The 8,915-nt window shown below is 34.5% G+C and overlaps 2 long non-coding RNA genes across 2 annotated transcripts; both read left to right on the top strand.

Annotated features, from left to right (window-relative positions):
* Nucleotides 1-1,040: 1,040 nt before the first annotated feature.
* LOC141670599 (uncharacterized) lies at nt 1,041-1,471 on the top strand. Its single transcript, XR_012554643.1, has 3 exons — nt 1,041-1,115; nt 1,215-1,269; nt 1,349-1,471. It is a non-coding gene; the product is annotated as an uncharacterized LOC141670599 (long non-coding RNA).
* A 22-nt stretch (nt 1,472-1,493) lies between these two features.
* On the top strand, nt 1,494-2,643 carry LOC141670598 (uncharacterized). Its single transcript, XR_012554642.1, has 3 exons — nt 1,494-1,655; nt 2,035-2,182; nt 2,264-2,643. It is a non-coding gene; the product is annotated as an uncharacterized LOC141670598 (long non-coding RNA).
* Nucleotides 2,644-8,915: the final 6,272 nt, after the last annotated feature.

Here is an 8,915-nt window from a genome sequence, read left to right as displayed (position 1 = left end):
AAGATTAATTTTTTAAATTTTTTTTTTGACAAATATATTTATATTAGTCATTTATAAATAATAAGTAAAAAATTTGAAATTTATATTTCTTTTGATTTGATCTTAATTAAATGAAAAAATAAATATTTAAAAATTAAATACTTAAAATTTGATTTTTTAATAATATCACACAATATTTTATTTCCCTCCATCGGTCAATTATTTCTCCCTTCACAAAATTTGGTTCCCCCTTAATCTCCCCCTTTTACTTTCAATCTGATACCTTATCTAAACTTATATCTCTCATTTACCTTTGCTTCACAAATCGGTCTCTGACTTTGTTCTTGGTTGATAATTTTTCATTTTCATTGTTCCTCTGTTGGTTAACTTTCTCTATCCCTCTCTCTCTCTGCAATTGCAAGATAATGATTTACGGCTTCTCTAGTGCTAATTGGATATGAGGGCAAAGTTTAAACTGAAGAATTGAGAAAGAATTCAACTCTAACAGCTCTCGATAGTGAAGATCTAATAGCTCGCATCTCCCCTCACTCTGCTCTCTACACAAGCTTCCAGGTCATACCAAAGTTTTGAGTTAAAGATTTGGGGTTGTGAGTTGAAAAATTCAAAGAATTACACGTTGGAGTGTAAAGATTGAATTGGGTAAGTTTTAAAAACCAAGTTCTAATTTGGGGTTTGAATTTTGAACCCTATTTTTTAATTAGTTGAGGCTTTGATTTTTTAATTAATTTTGAGTAGTCAAAGATTGAGTAATTGGCTGTAATTAGTATATCCCCACTCCACTAGGCTTTTAGTTTTTAGCCAGAGAGTGATGTTTGTAGGACCATTTTGTAGTAATGTTTCAACTACTCGCTGTATATTTGTACAGATTTCGAATTGACAGAGCAGTACATGATACGTAAAGCCAGCTATGCACCAAGCAAAATCATGTTAAACTATCTGCTGACCATTTTTACAATAGTTCTGTCATTCAATTTACTTTGGCTTTCTTCTTTGATTATTCTTTATCTTAATGATTAATGGACCAAATTTTTTCCCCTTTGTGTAGGCATGACTTTCAGTTCTTTAATATGCTAAGGCTCAGTGAGCTGTATGAAAAAGAAGTTCAGTATCAAATGGTGGGTATGCATTGTTGCTTGTAATAAGACGGACTAGCTATATTGTTTTAGCCTTACAATAGTTCTAACTGAAATCATTGTTTTAATAATGCTGTGTAGCTAGCTCAGCATAAAAATCAGACAAAAGACTCTGTAGATGTTGATGAATCTGAAGGTTGCGAGCTTCAACTTTTATATGTTTAGTTATAGTTAATCAATCTTATATTGTGGTAACATTCTAATTATTATGATAGATGTAGGCTATCCTTTGACGGCTGAAGAGCAGGAAGAGAAGGAGTAGTTGTTGGAAGAGGTCTATAACCTTTTTATAAAATTTTAATTTTTAATCTAAACCTCCCTCTCTTTACCAAAAACTCAAATGACTGTGATTTTAGGGGTTTTCAACATGGAGCAAGAAAGATTTCAATAGTTTCATTAGGGCTTGTGAGAAGTATGGACGCAATGATGTCAAAGGTAATGCCTCTGAAATGGAAGTTAAAACAGAAGAAGAGGTTGAGAGATATGGAGAAGTTTTCAAAGAAAGATACAAAGATTTGAATGGTAAGTGCGTTGCTTGTATTCTGCATTGATGATTTTTGTTTAAAAATAACCGTGTATGATTTTCATCATTTGAACACATATCAGTAAAATAAATAAATATCCTGGTGTTGGTAGTAAATATAAATAGATAATCAGGGTAAGGAATTTTTTCTTACATTCTCTATGCATGCTTTTTTGTAATTTTAGCTGCTATGATCAAGTCCAATGGCGTTGCTAAAATATGTATAATTATTGCAATATTTTGAAATCAAAAAGAGGATTGTGATGATAAAATAGAACTTGTGCTATTAGAGTCCTGAATCCTGATATACCCTGGTTAAATATAGGTTAGGAACACAATGTTATAAAGACTGTTAATTGTTGAATGTTCTGTCTCCAGATTATGACAGAATCATAAAAAATATTGAAAGAGGAGAGGCTAGAATTTCCCGCAAGGTTGAGGTTATAAGACCCCTTGGATGGAATTAAAGATCCACTATGGTCAGAAAAAAGGAAAATTGTACAATGAAGAATGTGATAGTTTCATGGTGAGTATATGAAGGATGTTTAGTCTCTTAAGAACTTGATTCTTGTTTACTAGTGAGGAATACTTATATTTTTTTTTCTAGTTATGCATGACTCACAAATTTGGGTATGGGAACTGGGATGAGCTTAAAGCAGCATTCCGGACATCACCTTTGTTTCGCTTTGATTGGTTTGTCAAATCACGTACTACCATATAGCTCGCGAGGAGATGTGACACACTCATTCGGTTGGTGGAAAAAGAAAACCAAGAGTTTGATGAGAGGGAGAAGCATGCTCGAAAAGAGAAGAAACTTGCAAAGGTTAAATAACAAAACACCTCCAGTTTACTCCTTTAACGCAGTCTAGCATGGGTTGTGTTATTTGGTTGTTGATCTATTGTTGGCTGTATTACTATTGATTTTTCTTTTTTTGGGATTGTGCCTCTAAAGCAGAAGAAACTTGCAAAGATTAAGTAACAAAACACCTTGAGTTTACTCCTTTAACGCAGTGTAGCATGATTTGGGGTATTTAGTAGTTCATCTATTATTGGCTGTATTACAAGTGATTTTTTCTTGGTTTGAGATTGCGCCTCTAAAATACCAAATAAACTTTGTATTTGTCAGAATCATGAGCATTTCACTGGCCTTATCATTTAGTTCCCGACAATTTTTTATGAACTTTGTTTTCTCAATTTCTTTTATGCCAGAATCTGACACCTTCAAAGCGGTCCTTGGAAAGGCAGACTGCTGAAAGCCCACCTTCTAGTATCAAGAAGGGGAAATAACTTTTGTGACCTTGGTATGTGTTTTTATAGCTTTCCTCTTGAATTTGTGGAGTTTTTGTAAGGGCTATTCTTATGGAACCATGTTTGTTGTTTTCAGGAAGAGTTGAACTGGAACAATTTTCCTAGACTCTGTTGCTGACAAACCAAAACAAATTTCTTAAGATAATGCCTTCAAATCTGTGAATCTGTTGATTTATTTGCATTCCATTTCTTTAACTTCATTTATTTGTAATGTGTATATGGTTGCAAATGTGTCCTGATACTGCAAAGGTAAGGAGCAAAATGATTTAAGCAAGCTCTAAGGTTAGATTCAAGAGGGAATTCGATGGCACTCGATGGCAAAATGAGCATGTTTAGAAATAAATTTTAAATTATAGTAGTAATTCTTGTAGAGAACCTTTGTATTGTAAATTTAATTTCAATTCTGAAATAACAATTGAATTATTCTAATATCATTTTATTTTAAAATTGATTTATTTTTAAATAATGAGATTAATTTTATAAACAGTTGTGTGAAATCCACTAAAAAATGATAAAAACCGTTATATGTCTCACTGCACATATTTTTTTTAAAAAAATACTGTTGTCTTTTAATATTGTTTGCAATGGTTTAAATCTTTTACACCATTGTCTTTTAAACATAAAACATTCATGACAACGGTTTTAACTAGTTAAAAGAAGTTTATAAACTGTTGTTTATAAAAATATCGAATAAGTAAACAATAATGGTTTTTTTACAAAACCATTGTTGTTAAGTTACGTAGACAATAGTTGAATAAAGAAACAGTTATTTAAAGAATTTCCTAACAATGGTTAATATAGAGTACCCGTTGTGAATTCTTGATTGTAAGCAGTATTAAAACACGTTGTTGAATCTCGCTTATTACAAGTGTGTAAACAACCGTTGTCCAACCTTCGATCACACGAGTGTTGGATAGACAACGGAAACTCTACCTGTCACACAACGGCAAAAAAACAGTTGTATGATTGCAAATATGTTGTAGTGTATATATGCCAATCATGGATCTGGAGACAAAATCTGATGAAGATGCTAGTCTGATTTTGAAGAAAAAGGATATTCAAACAACCTCTGAAAGAGCTCATGTTGTTCAAGATTAGAACTTAGTAAATTCTGATATAACAGTGAAGCAATCAACCTCTGACATAGCTCAAGTTGGCTTGATATCAGAAGATAAAGAAAAGGAAACCTTTGACATTGCTCATGTTAAACCTTCAAGGATGTTACTACCTGGTTTTACCAAAGCTCAACAGACTCAACCTTTGAAGACTACATCAAGTGGTTTTGAAGCAAGAGTTGTTACAGGAAAGGAAGCAAGAGACAAATCAGGATTGGGTAGTTCTAAAGAGAAGAGAGTAAACAATACTACCAATGATCCAACTTCCTTGAGTGAACCAGGAGTAGGTACAACTCCTGAGAGATTGAATCAACTTGAATCTGTACAAATGGTTTACCACTCTATTTTGAAAGAAGATGTTATATTATACTTTATGACAGATGGAAGGGTATTCCATATTAGGAAGAATGCTATTCCATTGAAGTATTTTAAAGAACTGAAACATGTTCTATTTTTACTTCAAGTGAAAAACAGATCAACAGATGGTGCTGCAGGTTATTTAAAATCAAATATTCAAAGACAGAAAAGGCTTTACTCTGTAAAGTCTGACAGCCCATATTGTCCTAAGTACAGATCTCACAGTGGAGAAATTATTGAAATGAAGCCTAATACCGCAAAGATCATCACTATATTTTCTGGTATTAAGGGACTTGAATTCAATCTGGAGTCCGATGAAGCCTTTATAATCAGACTAAATCAGGATATTAGAAAAGCTAAAATAAATGATCTCAGGGCTGCTATCTTTTAAACTGGTGAAGATACAGTTGAACTGAAAAATGCTAAAAGGAGGATGGTCAATGAACTTGAATATGCTGAGAGATGTTTGTTGAAGAACTATCTCAAAACAACTCCTCACATCAAAGAGAATAGAAATTGAAGCCAAATCAAATATCTACAACTGCTTAAATTCTGAAGGATATACAAACTGAACCTGAAATCAGACTTTGAGGTTGGTAAAGCTATAAGGACTGTAAGTTGTAGTTATCTAGTTAAATTCTCATGCATTTGTACTTAATGTTTTTGACATCATCAAATATTTGTGGAACTTGTAATTATGCTAATTTACAAGTTAGGGGAGATTGTTAGATATATTTGTGATGTCATGTCTAATAAAGATTTGTGTTTAGTTTTCAGATCTTACTTAACAGGACAAATCAGTACTTAACTGGAAATCAGTACTTATACTGAAGTCAGGACTTAAGATATCAGAACCTAAGTTGTCAGAACTTAAGTTATCAGGAGATAATATCAGGACTTAAGGAGACGTTCAGATAAGGAAGATGGCTGATTGAAAGGAAATAAGATCAAGACAAACATATGAAGAGATAAGCATTGAGAAGAATTCTATGAAGAATAGAATACTTGGAAGAAAAGATAATTGATTGATATATATTAGGAAGCATAATTATATTCGATATCAATTAGAAGATTATCTTGTAACTGTGTAGTATATAAATACAGACATAGGGTTTACACTATATGTGTTATCTTATTCGAGGATATTATTCTTTGTAACCCTAGAAGCTCTCGTGATATTTGTTCATCACTAAGAGAGAACAGTTCTTTGTAACAGAGTTTATTGTGTTGAATAAAATCTGTGTTCTGTTACTTGAGTTCTGATATTCGATTTGATTGTAGTAAAAACTGTATTCATCCCCCTTCTACAGTGTGTGGGACCTAACATAATATGTCTATGAAGGACGCTATCCAGGATACTAATGTCATGGCAGGTACACTTAATGTGAATTCTTTATGTGCCAAAGTGTTAATAGATTCGGGAGTAACTCGATCGTTTTTTCTCTAGATTTTGTTAGTAAGTTAAATTGTCCAGTTGAGTATTTAAATGAAATAATGACTGTGGAATTAGCAAATCAATAACGTGTATCTGTTAATCAAGTTTGTGGGAATTGTGAGATTGAGATTTCTGGTAATAAGTTTTGTGTGGATTTGATACCATTTAAGTTAGGAGAGTTTGACGTTATATTAGGAATGGATTGGTTATCTAAGCACGATGCCCACATAGATTGTCGAAATAAGAAGGTAATGGTGAAGATGCCAGACGAAAGGATAGTAACGTTTAAGGGCCAAAAATAAGCAAAGAAGTTTTTAACGATGATCCAAGCTAAAAGGTTACTACGGCAAGGATGCGACCATTTTGTTGCTTATGTGATTGATAGAAGTCAGGAGCCAGCAAAACTTGAAGATATTCCAGTAGTTAATGAATTTCCAAATGTGTTTCCCATTGAGTTACCAGGACTTCCTCCAGACAGAGAAATTGAGTTTGTGATTGACTTAGCACCTGGAACAGAACTAGTGTCCAAGGCCCCGTACAGAATGGCGCCCATTGAGATGAAGGAACTAGCCAAGAAATTACAAGAGTTGTTAGAGAAAGGAGTAATCAGACCCAGTGTATCCCTGTGGGGTGCACCAGTGCTATTTGTTAAAAAAAGGATGGAAGCATGAGACTGTGCATCAATTATCGGGAGCTCAACAAGCTTACAATCAAGAACATGTATCTGTTACCCAGAATTGATTATTTGTTTGATCAGTTGAATTGAGCCAAGTACTTCTCCAAGATTGATTTGAGATCGGGGTATCACTAACTAAAGATTAAGCCAGAGGATATTCCAAAGACAGTTTTCAGGACAAGGTATGGACATTATGAATTTTTAGTGATATCTTTTGGATTAACCAATGCCCCGACAACATTCATGGACCTGATGAACCGAATATTCAAGGAATACTTGGACAAGTTTGTTATTGTGTTTATAGATGATATTTTGATTTATTCAAAGACGGAAGAGGATCATGCGGAACATTTAAGGACAAATTTGGAGATTTTGAGGAATAAAAAGTTATACGCTAAATTTTCAAAGTGTGAGTTTTGGTTACAGGAAGTTCAGTTCTTAGGACACATAGTCAGTTAATGATGGGATCAAAGTGGACCCAGCGAAGATTGAAGCAATTACAAATTGGGAACGACCGAGAACGCCAACAGAGGTAAGAAGTTTCTTGGGATTAGCTGGATATTATCGCCGATCTATTCAAAATTTCTCAAGTATTGCAACACCATTGACAAAGCTTACACGGAAGAATGAAAAGTTTATATGGAATGATAAATGTGGAGAAAGTTTTCAGGAATTGAAGCGAAGATTAATCATGACACCAATTTTGTCACTTCAAGATGATCAAGGGAATTTCGTAATCTATAGAGATGCTTCTCATAAAGGACTCGGATGCGTTCTGATGCAGCACGATAAGGTTATTACGTATGCACCAAGGCAATTGAAACCACACGAACAGAAGTATCCTACTTATGATTTGGAGCTAGCAGCCATAGTATTCACTTTGAAGATTTGGATATATTATCTATATGGAGAAAAATGTGAGATTTATATGGATCACAAAAGCTTGAAGTACATATTTACACAGAAGGAGCTTAATATGAGACATAGAAGATGGTTAGAGTTGATCAAGGATTACGACTGCACGATTAACTATCATCCCGGTAAAGCAAATGTTGTAGCGGATGCATTAAGTCAGAAAGAAAAGTTGAATGTGTTATCAGTACCTGAAGAAATATACAAGGAATTTCAGAAACTGGAATTGGAAATCAGAGTTTGCAAGCCTAATGAAGTGAAAGTGTATAGTATGACTTTCCAGCCGGAGTTGTTAGAAAAGATAAGGAAGTGTCAAGAAGAGGTAATGGATCAGGACATTAACCGTTTGGTAGGTGAGGAATTGTGCACGCAAAAGGACGATCAAGGTATTCTTAGGTTTTCTTCTAGAATTTAGATTCCACCAGTAACGGAGTTGAAGAATGAAATTCTACCGGAAGCTCATAATTTAAGGTATTTAATCCATTCAGGGAGTACCAAGATGTCCAGAGATTTAAAGGAAAACTATTGGTGGCCAGATATGAAGAGGGAGATTGCGGAATGGGTTAGCAGATGTTATACATGGCAGAGAGTTAAAGCAGAGCACCAGAGACCAAGTGGATTATTGCGGCCATTAGAGATTCCAGAATGGAAGTGGGAGCATATTGCTATGGATTTCATAGTTGGATTACCAAGGACGAAAGCTAATCATGATGCCATTTGGGTTATAGTGGACAGAATTATTAAGTCAGTTCATTTTCTGCCTATAAATGAAAGATTTTCACTAGATAAGTTAGTCCATATGTACCTCAAAAAATCGTAGTTCGTCATGGAGTTCCTGTGTCTATCTTATCCGATCGAGATCCGAGATTTAATTTAAGATTTTGGAAGAGTTTTCAAGAATGTTTGGGAACGAGATTAAACATGAGTACGACTTACCATCCACAGACGGACGGCCAGCGTGAAAGAACAATCCAGACAATCGAAGACATGTTACGTGTTTGTGCTATTGATTTCAAAGGAAGTTGGGACAAACATTTACCCTTGGTAGAATTTGCTTACAACAACAGTTATCATGCCAGCATTGGGATGCCACCCTATGAAGCTCTTTATGGATGCAAATGTCGATCTCCTGTATATTGGGGATGAAGTAGGAGAACGCAAAATACTTGGACCTGAATTAGTGCAACAGATGAAGGAAGTTGTTGAAGTTATCTAGAAGAGATTGATAGCAGCACAAGACCGTCAAAGGAAGTATGCAGATCAATCAAGGAAAGATATGGAATTCGAAGAAGGAAATCTGGTATTACTGAAAGTACCGCCGTGGAAAGGATTGACAAGATTCGGGAATAAAGGAAAACTGAGCCCTAGATATGTCGAAGCGTGTTGGCAAAGTAGCTTACGAGTTGGCGTTACCTCCGCACATGGAGCACATTCATAATGTTTTTTACGTATCGAT

The sequence above is a fragment of the Apium graveolens genome, chromosome 7, assembly GCF_009905375.1.
Source record: "Apium graveolens cultivar Ventura chromosome 7, ASM990537v1, whole genome shotgun sequence".
Lineage (NCBI taxonomy): Eukaryota > Viridiplantae > Streptophyta > Magnoliopsida > Apiales > Apiaceae > Apium > Apium graveolens.
Note: the sequence above shows the minus strand (reverse complement) of the source record. Positions and strands in the feature narration are given on the sequence as shown.